General features: G+C 44.8%; 1 protein-coding gene across 7 annotated transcripts in view; it reads right to left on the bottom strand.

The window, feature by feature from the left end:
* MAB21L3 (mab-21 like 3) overlaps window positions 1–15,825 on the bottom strand; it is a 261,064-nt gene that overhangs the window by 28,165 nt on the left and 217,074 nt on the right. For 6 of the 7 annotated variants that reach the window (XM_074370258.1, XM_074370261.1, XM_074370259.1 and 3 more), the window contains exons 14-16: window positions 14,958–15,142; window positions 13,726–13,932; window positions 3,825–3,972 (exon numbers count right to left, since the gene is read on the bottom strand). The gene's annotated coding sequence lies outside the window, so the exon portion shown is untranslated. Of the gene's footprint in view, window positions 1–3,824; window positions 3,973–9,258; window positions 9,470–13,725; window positions 13,933–14,957; window positions 15,143–15,825 lie in introns of all 7 variants that reach the window. The other variant, XM_074370260.1, reaches the window with a different exon arrangement.

Genomic DNA, 15,825 nt, shown 5'->3' with positions numbered 1-15,825 from the left:
CAGTCTCTGGCAGGAATGAGGTGGGATTAGAGAAAGTGCATGCAGAGGACCCAGTCCAGTACCTGGCCCATAGCAGATGCTCAGTAATTGGTAGCAGGTGTGAGAGCGTGGGCTCAGGCATCAGACTGCCTGTGTCCTCACCCCAGCTCTGCCACTTATTAGCTGTGTGACCTCAGGCATGCTTCTTAACATTTTAGTGCCTTCTTTATTTTTTTTTTTCCATCTGTGAAACAGGGGATAATAATAGTGCTTACTTAACAGGGTTGTTTTAAGGATTAAATGCATCAACAATGCAAAGTGTTTAGAATAGCGCCCGTCACATAGTAAGCATTCAGTCCGTGTCAGTGATGACTTGTAATACTGTATGTTGTGGGTCTGAGCGCATCTGCAGACCAAGTGCAAACTTGCAGGAGCTTGTTTTTAAGGGGGTTTTGATTTTGGTTGGCAAAGACTGAGGAAGAGGTTGTGACTTTGGTACCTTGAGGGCCATATATGTGTTAATTATGCAAGGACTTTCACTGAGTCCAGACTCTGATAATCTGTGTGCCCTTGGGTGAGTTACTTAAGCTATTTTAGCTCTAAGGGACCATTTTGTAAAACAGGTAGAATAAGGATGCCTATCCCATCTGGTGGGGATGAGGATTAAATGAGGTAACTTGTCGGGTGCTTAGCATAATGCCGCTTAGAGTAAGCAGTCCAAACCTGGCGGCTGATATCATGTCTAGAAATAGAGACAAAGAAGAGAGGGAGCAGCATGGGGCTACTGTCCATTTGAACTGAGCCATGTTAGGAAGGAGCTGCAGAAGGAGGCTGAACAAGCTGTTTCTGCTGGGCTCTGTCTTTCAGGGATAGGATGGGTGAGCAGAGGCACCAGGCAAGCTGCTCTGGCCTCCAAGTAACCAAGGGTGACCTAGATCAGGAAACACATCCTTCCTTCTTCAGTGTGGACTGCCACAGCTGGCCATGTAAGGACTGTGAGTGTTGAGACTCATAGTAGGTTTATGGAAAACTGAATTCTTAGTTCAAAAGTTTGAGCTTTTTCCTAGAGGTAATCTGGGCATGAGAAGGCAGCACTCTTGGTCCAGATGTTGGAGTTCTCAGAGTGAGAGGGGTTTCAGGTACGGGGGCGAAGCTCTCCAAAAGGAAGACCTGAGGGAGGGGTCCTGAGAAGAAGCTGTATGCTGATGGGGTCCATATAAGCAGGTGGGGACCAAATTCTTAGAATTATGATGACTATAATTAGAGCCCCATCTGGTGAAACAGGATCATCTAGGTGACATGTGCTGAGGAGATGCTCTGAGAGGAAAGAGGAAGAAACCTCACGAAAAACTTGGGCTATTTTGCATAATTTCAGGAATAAACTTGGACTTTATAAAAGAATGGGCTAAAACAAGTGGAGAAGAAACAGCAGTCCTCTATACTTCTATAGATGGGGGATATCCAAGAAAAGACCCAACTGGAGTGATGAGCTGGAGTGATGAGTTTACTTATTTTGGGGTGATGAGTAGAGGTAGGTTTATGGAAAACTTTAAATTCTGAGCTCAAAAATTTGAGATTTTTTTCTTAGACACAATGGAATATGTTGAATATTTTTGAGCAGGAGGATGACAGGAAGGAGTCATTGTTCAAGGAAACACGGAGGGAAATATAACTGGTATCAGAAGACCTGGGTTTGAATCTTGACTCATCATTGCCTTGTAAGGATGGACAAGCATTAACTTTCCTGAGACATAAGATGATGGTAATAGTACATTCTTCTGGTGTAGTTAGGATCAAATAAGGATGTGATTTGACACCAAAAGCAGAGGCAACAAAAGCAGAAATAAATAAGTGTGACTACATCAAACTAAAAAGCTTCTGCACAGCAAAAGAAACCATCAACAAAATGAAAAAGCAACCAACTGGACGAGACAAAAAAGTTTCAAATCACATATCTAATGAGGAATTAATATTGAAAATATATAAAGAACTCATTCAACTCAAAAGCCAAAACACAAACAATCTGGTTAAAATATGGGTAGATCTGAACAGACATCTTTTCAAAGAAGGCATACAGATGGCCAACAGGTCCATGAAAAGATGCTTGACATTAATAATCACCAGGGAAATGCACATCAAAACCACAATGTGATATCACTTCACACCTTTTAGAATGGCTGTTATCAAAAAGGTAAGACATAACAAGTGTTGGTGAGGATATGGAGAAAAGGGAAGCCTTGTGCATCACTGGTGGGAATGTAAATTGGTGCAGCCACTGTGGAAAATGGTACGGAGGTTCCTCAAGAAATTAAAAGTAGAATGACCATATGATCCAGTACTTCCATTTCTGGGTATTTATCTGAAGAAAATGAAAACACTAACTTCGAAAAATATATGCACCTCCATGTTCACTGCAGTGTCATTTACCACAGTCAAGATATGGAAACAATCTAAGTGTTCATGGATGGATGAATGGATAAAGAAAACATGAAAACATATAGATATATACACATATATATTTACACATGCAATGGAATATTATTCAGCTGTAATAAAGGGATGAAATCTTGCCATTTGTGACAACATGGATGAAACTTGAGGGCATTAGGCTAAGTGAAATGAATCAGACAGAGAAAGATAAATACTGTATGATCTCACTTGTATATGGAAATCATAAATAAATAAATAAACCCAAGCTTGTAGTTACGGAGAACAGATTGGTAATTGCCAGAGGTGGGGGGTAGATGGTGGGTGAAATGGCTGAAGGGATCAAAAAGCACAAACTTCCAGTTACAAGATAAAGAAGTCCTGTAACATATAGTATGGTGACTATAGTTAATGATCCTGCATTGCATATTTGACAGTTGTTAAGGGAGTAGGTTTCTTAAAACAACAACAACAACAAAAAAACAGAGTGTGAAAGCCCTCTGTGACTGTTTTCTCCCAGATTCACCTTTTTATTTCTTGACTCAGCTTCCTGAAGTGCACCCGCCCTCAGTTTCAAAAGCACCTTGTACATTGGCACCAGCCAGGCAACTCTCGACTGCAAAAACCAAATATCCGTTGAACTCTTTCCAGCAATCTCAAACTATCTTGAACAATAAGGAAGCTGGCACCCGTAATGAGAAGTCTAAAGGTAAGGTAGATTTCAGGGTTGGCTGCAGCATCCCTGGGACTCAATCTGTACACAATAATGTCTACAGGCAGAGAAACAGGGTTACATCCAGTGACATTCCTTGATGGATGAGATTTTCTTAGAATTTCCCCCCAAACCTCTTTTTTCAGCTCATTTTCCCAAAGTGATCACATACCTATTCTTGAACCAATTGTTAGCAGGGTGGGTGAGCTTACAAGGTTCTCAGCTGGGTGTGACTTTGCTCCCCACCTGCCCATGCCCAGGACATTTAACAATATCTGGAGACATATTTGATGGTCACTGCTGGGAGTCAGAGGAGTGTGTGTCACTGGCAAATAGTAGGTAGAAGCCAAGGATGCTTCTACACACCTTACAATGCACAGACCATTCCCCCACAATAAAATTATCCAGGCCAAGATGTCAATTGTACCAAAATCAAGAAAGCCTGATTTAGACGAATCAGCCCACACTTGCACAGGTAGTGGTGGTGAGTGTATGTATGGATGAGCAGTGAACAAAACTGAGATGCACTTCGGAAAGAGAAGGCGGAAAATCGGTCCAGAGTCAACAACCGACCACATACACGGCAGATTTGCCCCATCTGATCTCACTGTGTGGCTGCTGTTTATTTATCTCGTGTTAGTTGTTTCTATTGTTGAATAACAAATTGGCACAAGCTTAGTATTTTACAACAACACAGATTTATTACCTCAGTTTCTGCAGATCAGAAGTCCGGGTGTCGTGGGGCTGGATGCTCTTCTCAGGTTCTCACTGGGCTGAAATCAAAGTGTTGATTGGGGCTGTGGGTCTCCTCTGGGGTCCTCTTCCAGGCTGAGTCTTGTGGTTGAATTCATCTCCTAGAGGATGTAAGACTCTGTTTCTTTGCTGGCTTTTCAGCTGGGTACCAAGCTTAGCTCCCAGAAGCCACACACACTCCTTACCATGTGGCCCCCCTCTATCTTTAAGCCAGCAAAGTGCATCAAACCCTTCTTCTCATGCTTTGAGCCTCTGACTTACTCTTCTGCTATCAGCCACAGAAAACTCTCTGCTTTTAAATTGCTCATGTGATTAGGTCAGGTCCACCCAGATAATCTGTATTAAAGTCAGCTGATCTGGAACTTTGACTACATTGACCAAATCCCATCACATCAGCACCTGTATTAGTGTTTGGATAAATAACTGAAAAATATGCGTGTCCCAAGCATGTTTGTGTTCATGGCTTTTAGCAGAGTACCTGGCAAATATTTTTTTCTCAATAAATATCACTAAAGAAAAGAGTAAAATAAACTCACTTCCTTTTTTTTTTTGATAGAATTACTAGATTGGTCACTCAGGGGCATATTATAAAAAGAGAACTGTATAATCTTGGAGTTAGAAGGGACACATGATATAGGATCTGTCAATCATTCCAGGAATCTACATATTCACAGCGTACGGTTCATCAGATCAAAATCTCCCCAGTTCTGAGCACTCCTATTCTTTACAATGCAGATTAATTTTCTGCATTGCCTTTTTGGCAGAATTGGCAAACTGCTGACCCATATTAAGCTTGTAGTTTGCTTAAAGCTTTCCTGCATTAACTGGTATTGTGCCATGTCTCAATTTTTTTTTGTACTTGGGCAGATTTTATGCCATTTCCTTCCCACTCATTTTTATGCCGTGGGTTTTGGCCTGTCATTTCAATCTGTTGGAGACCTTTGGGAATTCTGATTTTATTATTCAGTTTCTTGGCTCTCCTGTCTAACTTTATAATACTTGAAAATATAATAAGCACATTTTTATTTGCCTTTGTCCACATAGTTTATGAAAAAGTTGAATGAGACAGGGCCAAATTCAAAGCCCCGAGGCACTTTACTTCTATTAAGTTCACAGCACTGATTTAATCAACGCCATTTGCATAAGGGTTGCTCTACCTGTGATGAATCAACTCTTATTTCTCCATCATATTTACATATTACCAAAGACTTGCACATTTGGGTAAACCTACATTATACAGCATACATTCAAATATACGCCTAAGAATACAATACACATCTTTTGCAATCAGGCACATCTACATATCAGAAAATTCTCTTCCAAATTCTCAGATACGCTGTACCTTGGAGTGATTCATTTTGTTTTTGCGTAGAAACAGATGTCTTTTAACCCCCAGATGTTATTGATCGCCTTCTAACATTTTTCAGTAACAGATGAGTCCTGTAGCCTTCATGCTGATCTACAAGCTGGCAAGCATTTCCACTTCCTCGTCTCCACCACTTACGGGAATTTCCTCTTGGGAGAAGAGGTGATTGTCTCGACTTGTGAAGATTCAAGGCTGGTCTACGGGGTGGGAACAAATGACATGATCCTTTGCTGAAGGGATTCTTTTTGAGGCACCTGATTATCCCCAATGTTTTTGGCTTTGATCAATTATTTACATTTGCAGTTTTCTCAGCTCTTCTTAATCATCACATTTTAGAGGCATCAAAATTCCCTTGTTCACAGGAGCAGGTTGGGGCTCTGTGAACTGAAGTTTCCTATTAGAGCACATGGTTTCCTTTGGATGAAGGATTGGGTGCTCCAGGACCCCTAAATTCACCAGTAGTGCTCTAGGGATGGAGTTACACTTTACAAGTTCTTAGAAGGTCTATGAACTTAGACAGGGAGGGGAGATTGAGGGGGGAAATTTTAATTGTGGTAGTAAGTCTTCAAGACAGCCCTCAATGAACTCTGATTTCTGGTATCCACATTCTAGTCTAGTCTCCCACCACATTGTACCAAGGTCAGTGTACATGGCCAATAGACTAGAGCAGAAGGGAGAGTATGTCGCTTCTAAGATGAGGGTATAAAAGTCATTACAGTTTCCATCTTAGCCAGTCACTCTAGGGGAAGCCAGTTGCCATATGCCTACAAAAAGGCCTGTGTGATAAAGAATTGAGCCTCTGACCATAGCCAGTGAGAAACCAAATTCTCTTGCCAACAGCTCCTTGAGGGACATAGAAGTGGATCCTCCAGTCCCAGTCAAGCCTTCAGATGATTACAGCCCTGGCCAATATCTTAATTACAACCTCATGAGAAACCCTGACCGGAAGCATCCAGCCAAGACACTCTTGGGTTCCTGATCCTCAGAAACTATGTAATATATTTTGGTTATTTTGAGATGGTAAAATATGAGGTAATTTGTTATGCAGCAGTAGAAAACTTATACACTAGGTGATGCTGAATATGATGATTGGGTTCCCTTAAGGGAAATGAATAAAATGCTAAATTCCCTAAAAAGAATGAAAGACTAGTTAATGAATTCCTAAGATGAGAACTGGAGGATATTGCAATGAAACTTACATAGATAGGCCTTTTATCATTTTCTTTAAATGTCAAAAATTCAATTATTACGTGTTTTAATTCTAAAACTTACATTTGGATCTCCTATATACTTTGCTTTGCTGCCAAGGGTTTCTCTTTCTATTCATTTCAAGAATGTTGTCCTTTACTTCTTGGAATATTTTATAATTCCTGCTTTAAAGTCCTTGTCAGAAAATTCCAACATCTTCATCACCTTAGTGCAGGCATCTGCTGATTGTCTATTTTCAGGTGAGTTGATATTTGATGGTTCTTCACACGCTGAGGGTGGAAGGTAGAATAAACTTGGAGATGTCCACATCCTAATTTCCAGAATCTGTGAATGCGTGGCAAAAGGAATTAAGGTTGCAGGTGCAATTAAGATTGCTTATCAGGTGTGGATCTTGAGATGGGGAGATATATTGGTGGAACATATATAATCATGAGCATTCTTAAAAGCAGAGAATGTTTCCTGGTTCTGATCAGAAAGAGAGGTGGCAATGGAAGAAGGGTCAAGAAGATGCTATGTTGCTTGCTTTGAAGTTGGAGGAAGGGGTCCATGAGCCAAGGAATGAGGGCAGTCTCTTGAAGCTGGAAAAGGCAAGGAAATGATTCTCCCAAAGAGCCTCCAAAGGGAGTCAGCCCTCCCTACACCAGGACTTTAGCCCAGTGAAACTGATTTTGGACTTCTGACAGATAGAACTTAAAAAAAAAAACCCCAAATGTATTATTTTAAGCCACTAAGTTTGGAGTCATTTGTTGTAGCAGCAGTGGTTTTCTAACACACTGAGTAATATTGGATTGTATCTAGGATATTTTGAATATTATGTTTTGAGACCCTGGTTTTACTTACATCTTATATAAAGGGTAATATTTATACTTTAATAGGGTATGAACCCAGATGGATTCAGGCTGAAAATTCTGCCAGCCTTTTATAAGCTGTAGTTTCAATATCAGTTTTGTTTTCAGTGCCTTTGCGGCTAGTTTTCTCTACATGTGTAGCACTAGGGGTGGGGGTGGGGGGTTACTCTGGGTCCTGGGCGGCAGTCTACCCCTTAGATCTGTCCTCATTGTCTTTGGTGTGCTGATTACGAGCAGATTTGCATCCATACAGCACAGGAGTGAGCCTGAGTTTATGAACAACATTATGGGGCCACTTACCCACGGGTTCCTCCCTTTTTGCCATCTCCCTAGTACCTTCCCGCACTCTGTGGTCCCCCTTGTCCACCCTCCGGACAGAAAGCTAGTGCTCTGTCTCCCCTGCTGTACTGCACCCCTCCCGTGACTGCGCCCACATTAGGGGCCAGGTGGTGGGAGAAGTGAGAGGAGGGAAGAAATGGATTTCTCCCATTCTCTTGGGAAAACAGCTTCTCTGAACAGAGAGGCAGGGTCCCCTGTGGGCTCTGCTGCCGCCACTCTCACTGCCACTGCTGTGATCGCCTGGGTGTTGGGGCGTGGGAGACCAGAGAAAAGAACAAAGAAGAACAGGGGAATTCCCTACTGTCTCTGAGTGTCAACTGCCCCTGGAACCAGGACAAGAGGGAGTGCTTTCCATCTACACCTGCTGCTCGTTTCCAGACTGGGGGCTGCCTCGCATCCAAACTCGGGGCATGGAGGACAAGTGGAAAGTTCACAACTGTTTCAGTGGCACGTCAAATTCTGGTCTTCCTCCCCAGGCCCCCTGCCACCGTTTACCCTTCAGGGTCCTTATATAGGCTGTTGCATACTTCCTGTCCAGGTCTGACAGCTGCATTCAGCGGGAGAGGCAAGGTGGAATGTGTTTACTTCATTTCATCCAGAACTGGATCCTCTGCCTCTTCCCTTGACATCTGCAGACACTGACATTTCCCCTCAGGGGTTCCGGTCACCTGACATCTCCCCTTTTCCCTGCTTCACTGAGAACAGACCACAGCCAGACATAAATCAACCACAGTGAAGCAACATTCTTTAGGACAACACTTAACCTGTTCTCACCTACTCTGTGTTCTAGGGCTTTTATTGGAAGACATATAGAGGTCAAACTCAGTCTAGACAGCCATCCTTCAAGAAGTCCAGAGAGACAGTTTAGTGTAGTGTTTTAGTCTGTGCTTCAGATGCACAAAAGGATCAGTTGAGAATGATGGAATCCTCCCAGTGAAACAAGAACCAGGGAAGAATTTCACTATATCTTAACATTTTGGCATGTTCCCTACAACAAACTATTGCATTCTAATATAAACTAGCTCCTTCTCACTGGAGACGCGGTGGAACTCTTCAGATGGTGTGGCCGAGAGAATGCGTGTGAATTCATCCCCTTGCCCAGCTGTGTGCGTGTGCCTGCCCACGAGGTGGTTTTCTCATACTAGTTTCCTTGTGGTCTTTTGGGAAAGTTCGAAGTCACTGCTTGTGTTCCAAGTTCATCTGTCGAATTGCAAGGAAGTGTTTCACCTTTGCTCTGCACTCTTAGAAAGCCTGGTGCTTACTTTACATACCTGCTTTTTCCTTGTTTACTTAATGTTGTAGCTTGGTTTCCCAGCTTGAGCAGTTTGTGGGCTGACTGCCTTTGTTTTCTGCCCTTTCGTTGGTGATTGGACTGTGGCATAGTAGTGGGTTTAACTCCTTTTCATAGGAAAAACAGCTTCTGAACTAAAAACAGGTGACTCTCGTTGGGTCAGGAGACTTCTGTGCTACCAGGAAACGCCCCTGCTGGATCACTTCTCATCCGATTACCATGTTGGCCAGTGCTCGCCAAACATTAATATACATATAAGTCATCTGAGGATCGTGTTAAAATAGAGACGCTGACTTTGTCAGTCTGGGATGGGGATTGAGATCTTGCCCCTCACCTGGGACACTGATGCTGCCGGGTCTGCTGACAGCACGTTTGTAGCGATGTAGCCACACGGGGCAATCCAACAGCATTTATCGTGAGGATGTCCCATAGTTGAAGACTCGTTACTAGGTTTTTCTGGTCACTGTCGCAGGTTGGGTGCCCCGGGAATTGATGGCCGAGATGGACATCCATCAGAACTGCATTAGGAAGGGCTCTGGAGATTTCTACCTGTGCAAGAGGCAGAGGGGAAGCCAGGCGTTGAAGCAGTCTCCACGAAATGCTGTTGACCCCCCAGAGCTCCGAAGCAAGGATGCTACTCTGGGGTTGTCCGGAGTCGAGGTGAAGGGGCCGGGCCTTTGTATCCAACCCGGACCAGTCACTGGATGTAGGCCACCCCAGGCAGGGCTGTCACCCTGAGCGAGGTGACTCCAGTGGGGGCACTTCCTGCGCAGGGCTGGCAGCGCCGGCTGCCTGGACGCAGCACTTCCTGCGGCTGAAGGACCGGCTGGGCCTCCTGTCATGTTACACACCTAGTCCTGGACCTACTCTCCTGTTCCTCTCCTGCGATGAGCTAGCTCTTAGCGCTCTCCTCTCCACTCTCATGCTGACTTAAGCACCCTCAAATGGAACCCCTTCTTAGTACTTTGGCCTGAAAAGTCAACTACCCGTTGTCAGTGAGTGTCAATTTGAGCCACTGGGTGGGTAGTTTGCATTCTTAAGCATTTCTAGGCGATTTTTCAACCCTGAAAAGCTTCCGTTAAACATTTCCTTATAGATATCTGCTCAATTAGAGGTTCTGCTGAGCATAAGAAAATCCCCATCTGAGGTGGAGGAGGGACCTGAGGCCTAAAAAGAAAAGAATCCCCTTTCTTTCAGGAAACAAAGGCCTTGAAGTCCCTGTAGGCTGAACTGATAGGGGAAGGGTTAGCACTGGAAAAGCCCATTTGTAGAGGAGTGAACCAGGAAGACCGAAAAACAGGCTATTTAATGATTTAACCCTGTGCCCCACTGATCATGTAATGTGAACTTTACCCTCTGCTAAATTTAGTTTGTGTCCTGAGAATCCTTCACACTCTAGTAAAAATAGCTCCACGCTTGAATGGCTGACGTGCTCAATGACTGCAGGAGAAAGGGCCCAGGAATGCTGGGTGCAAGGAAGGAGATGGGCCAGGAACCCCTGGGAAAGTACCTGGTGCCATCTTGCCCATTGAAATGTTCTAGACTACAATGGCAGAGGGTCACCCAACAAGGGAGACGGCAGGAGGAGGCAGCTGGATGGCCGACTGGCAGTTCCTTAGCAAGGGGCTGCAGCAAAACCCACCACCGCCTCCACACACCATGCTTCTGCCAGCCTCCCCCCACCTCCCTGAGCTGGACTACCATGTCTGGGGGACAAAGCTTCCTGCTTGAGGTAGATTTCTGCAGCCGGAACACTGGGAAACCCAGTCACCGGGTGGGGAAAAGGTGGGTACCAAAAGGTGTGGGTAATGGAAAAGAACCCCAAACCAGAGGGCTGGCCAGGGCTTGGGGAGGAGCCCCACTCAAGGGCAGGTCCAAGAAGAAGACACAAGAGGTGGCTTTCTTGCCTGGAGGGGGCCCCCACTATGCCATCACTGGACATGGGCTGACGCCAAACAGTGGTCTGGGGCAGGGTGGCCAGCGGAAATCAAGGGTCCAGGATGCAAGAGCCCTGGGTTTTTTGTTTTGCTTTCTTTTTTTGTTTTTTCTTTTTACCTCCTGCAGCTTTTCAAGTACACATGGAATAAAGAAAAACCAAGCCTGGAGAATAATATTTGCTTTTGTCACTAGGGTGGCTCCAAGATTCAAAGGCATTGATCATTGTAATTTACGTATTCTAGCTCCATGCCTTGCCTCCTGTGGCACCAGAATTTTCCATATGCTGTGTGTTCCGAGAATGGAAGTGGTGCCTGATGCCCCTGGGAAGGGCCATGCTGAATTATCTGCACACTCACTGAGATGTCTTACAAGGGCTGAGTTGGCAGAGAATCGCCTCCTGCAATTAGAAGAGGCACAAAGTGCGTCTGACAGAGAGAAGAGCCCTGAGCCAGTCTCCTTCTGCCTTCACTTTAGCTCCTAAAAAGATTCCCCTGATGGCTTAACAATGAGCAGCAGAAAACCTATACAAACTGGAAGGTCCAGGGAAGCTGCCCAACCTGAGCCAAGTAATGCAAATCATTGAGTGGACAGACCGCATCCTGGGGGATTAAGTGTGCCCAGCCATTGATTTACATTGATATTTATTTCAGGAAAAAAAAAAAAAAAAAAGGAGCAAGCAGAAGGCAGAGAAGAATTCACATATACTGATCCTGTTCCAAGCACCTTTCACAGGGTCAGGCCCCTCGAGTTACCCTCGTTCCTGTTCTCTTTTGCTGGTTGCCTTGGGGCTACTTCTTCGCTATTGCCATTTAAATGGAGAAAGGAGAGTCAAATTTACTGAGAAACTAGTAAGTTTTATATACTCATCTAATGCTTATAGCTACTCAGTGGGATAGGATTTTTCTTTCCTTCTTTCTTTTTAAATATATGAGGGAAACTCAAGAGAAAATAGGTATGTGTTTCAGGATCAAGGGTTTTTAGCCCAGCTCTGTCCAACAGCAAGACTTTGCTCCGCAGTGGGTCTCAGACCTGTCTACACACACACACACACACACACACACACACACACACACACACACACACACACACACACACACACACACCATCAAAGGAGCCTTGGGGAAATGCCGGTATCTGGACCCCAGGCCAGATCAAAGAGATCAGAATCTCTGGAGGTGTAGCCCAGCACTGGTACTTTAAAACGTCTCTCTGAGTGATTCTCGTGCATCTGGGGTTAAGAACCCCCGGGCTACACCACACTGCCTCCTTCCCGTCACAGTCCAACCCCTGTGTTCTGTCCTGCCTTCCATTCTCTTCGACTTTTCAGAAGTACTCTGATCCAGCTGGTCCACAGAGGCCCAAGAGATGAGGGAGATATCTGAAAGTCTAAGGATCATTCCTTTTATAACAAATGTGTGCAGGATACAAACCCATGCGGGCTTTCCCTGTTAGCTGCAGATAATGTGTCTGATGAATGCTATCTGAATTGCGCCGGAAGCAAAGCAGCAGACCTGAGAGATGTCTACTGCCTGCCTTGCTGTTATGTTACTACATGAGACCACTGCATTTAGAGCCACGAACACGGAGGTTCTTGTTTGTGTCTGCCTCCTAGCTAGGCTGATGATACGAAAAATGTTTTCTTATCCACCTGGACTTCAGTTTCCTTATGGGTAGGAAGAACGCGGTTGTAGGGTCTGATAACGTCTGACATTCCTTCTGTTATCTACCAGGTAGATCGTGTCACTGCAACTTTTTCAAAACCTTGGCAATATCCAGCTATAAAATGGCTGTGTCATTTAATCAGTGAGTTTATCTGAAATTTGTGCTTATCTCCTCATCAACAAAAATTATGAAAACACAGCAGGCTGTTTCTTCTAAAAAAAAAAAAATTAGGTCACGCTCTCTCTTCCCTACCACCCTTTTAAGAACAATCTGAGTCAATTTAGAGAATCTAATGCCGATGCTTAGACATTAATTGTAGGTTTCTTCAGTGACATGTGTGACCTTGCCTTTAAATTATTCAGGAGTAGTAATTACAGAAACTAAAATGGGTTGTTGACACAAGATGCTTGGAAATAAGGCAACCCTTTTCTCTTTTTCCCAAATCGGAATGCATTCATGTAGTAACTAATGAAAAGGAATATATGTATGTATATGTATGTATATGTATGGTTGAAATATTACACTGTACATCAGAGACTGACGCAACATTGTAAACTGACTATACTTCAATTAAAAAAGAACGCATTCATTAGTTTTTGATGTAAGTATTAAGGATACACTCATTCTAGAGAAGATTAATTTAGCTCAGCAGTGTAATTATGTAATTTAGGCGTTATTCATACGTGCTGACAATGAATATTAGAGGAAGTCCAAGAAGGCTCTTACTGATTTGGGGCTTGAACAGTGTAGCGACGAGATACCACCCATAGCCCCTGGTGTGGGAGCTGCCAGCTTACTGAAGGGAAGGTTCTCAGAGGCCTTCCAAGGCACCGTGGAGCCGGAGGCCTGCTCTGACAATTCAGCTAAAATGTGCGAGGCTCTGCTGCAAACTGAGCCCCTCTGCGCACTGAGCCTGATCATTCCAGGGAATCCAAGACGACGCGCAGTGATATTGGTCAATTCAGTGTCTCCCAACTGAGTGCGGAGGAGTGTGGGGGTCCTGAGAGATGGCAAGGAGGCCTCAGAAGGGGCCAGAGGAGGGGAGCAAGCAAGGGAACCAGAATCGCTGGCCCCTGATGCGGTCTGAGCCGCTGGGCTTGGATCTGGTGGCCAGGGTAGGAGTTCTTTGGGGAAATATCCTGTGCATGCAAATAATCAAACAAAACAAACCATTCCAGTCCCACCAAAGTGAATGTCTTACCTAATTCAGCTAATCAGGATCGAATCGGCATCTGGTCCTGGGGAGAGCAGCTCCTGTCCGCCTCCATCGCAGGTAATACAGGGACTTGTCAGAGCACCTCTCCTCTGGGTAGACAGATTTACTTGACAAAATAACACGGCAAAGAAGCCTTTCTTGCTTGAATTTCAGCCTTTGATGGCAAACAGGTGGTCATGCCCACGCGGGAAGCTTCAGAGGGAAGTTCAGAAATGAACGTGGGCCCTGGACTCCCCTTAAGCCCCCACCCACCCACTCCTGCTCTCCTCTCTGGATCCAGGCCCTTTGTGGCTTTCCCCTATCTTCTCTTTTGTTATGGGACGCTGCTATGGGACATGGTCTCTTTAGACCCAGAGCTAAAGCCTTAACATTCCTGGGAGTCATCACAAACTGCAACAAAGCCCTCCAGAAAGTTCACAGGTGCAGCCTGTGAGAAGGGTATGTTCCAGCCCAAGGTAGTTAAGAGCCCGAATGCCTCGGCTCCTGGCCGGCGCAGGTGTTTACTGAATGCAGGACAGGAGGGTTCCGTCTCAAGGGAGGCTTTTTGCCCCATTACAGCTCTCTTTTAACAGTCTGCTGGTTTTAGATTTGCTTCTCCCCACCCCAGCTGTAATAAAGATAGGCCTACAGAGATCAGATTTCCATCCGTACACTGTGTTTTCGTTCCTCCCGACTAAACATTTCCTGTGTTTTCCTAGCCTGTGACAATCCTATCAAAGCCTCAGTCCCCTTCCCGAACTTCCACACCTCTGGCCCAACACTGTGAAATCAAGATGGAGTTCCGTTCTTTCGGGAGTGAGGCCACAGGTCCCCTTCCTCCAAGAAAACATCTTTGAGGATGACGAGGTTCCTTAATTATTGGAGGAGAGCTGGGCCCCCATGCAGGTGTGCCTCATTTTTTTGCATAATGTATTCCCTAAAACGAGAGAGCATGAACTCCTACTTAAAGTCACTCTTAAGCAAAAGACAGAGGAAAAGATACTTGAAATTGTCCCAATTTATCTGATAGGTTTAGATTTTTGTAAGCAGTGAATTTTTTTAAGGGGAGCTGAGGATACACACGGATACCTTTGAACTGTGGTCTAATTGTAGACCTCCTACATAAGAGAGCCTTTCCTTCTGCCCGGGAACTTTTCCAGTTGGTCCTCTGCTGTTTGTTCTTACCCAAAGAGAGCCCAGGCTCCCTTCTAGCCCACTTTCCTTAACCTTCCTCCTACCTGGGCTGGCGGGGCAGGCTTTTGCGTTTGTTCCCCGTAGGTCAGACTGTTCAGAAGCCTGTGGCAGGAAAGGCGAGTACACAGGGCTGGGTTGATGCGGGATCCTGCTGGTTTGTGGTGGTTTGACCAAACCTGGCAGGAGAGTTCTGGCTGCATGAAATAGGGTTCATGTGGGTCTTGTTTATCTTAAGGAAGAGGAAAGGAAATATTTATTTTTGTGACGACTCAGTTCACAATGTCCGTCTCCCAGCAGGTGATGTCTGAGTTTTGACAAATCCAGGGGTCTCACTAACTGGGGAAGAGACCCATCTCTAGAGGATGACCAATTGGGACAGTTGTTCCTGGACTCGCTACTCTAGGGACTGTGGCACCTGGATAATGAGGAGTGGGCAGTGCTGGTGACGATCACATTCACCTGCTGTTATTATCAGCCCATGCCTTCCCTTCTGACTCCATGCATGGTCCCTACGGACCGTGGTGGTGATGTTTCCTTGCATTACTTCTACTGCTAAATGTTGTATTGGATGTTGTGGGTACCAATGATCAAGGCTGACCTCAGTGTCCATTTAAACCAGAGTTTGCTTGTATACAGATAATATAAGACTAGGAAACAGGTTCTGCTGACTGGCATTAACGTTGACTTAAGCTCCATTAGAGATTGCTCGTAAACAGGGCTGTTCCCCTGAATTCAGTCCTCAGGGCTTCTCTCATGCTACACACCCCTTGAGCTATCTCATCCATTCCTGTGGATCTAATTTCCACCTAAGGGCAGAGGTCTTCTAAAGCTATATTTCAAGATTTCTTTGAAATATCTAGATTCACATATCTCACTATCCCTTAGTGTGCCCATGTGGGTGTCTTATAGTTA

This window comes from Camelus bactrianus, chromosome 9, assembly GCF_048773025.1.
Source record: "Camelus bactrianus isolate YW-2024 breed Bactrian camel chromosome 9, ASM4877302v1, whole genome shotgun sequence".
Classification (NCBI taxonomy): Eukaryota; Metazoa; Chordata; class Mammalia; order Artiodactyla; family Camelidae; genus Camelus; species Camelus bactrianus.
Note: the sequence above shows the minus strand (reverse complement) of the source record. Positions and strands in the feature narration are given on the sequence as shown.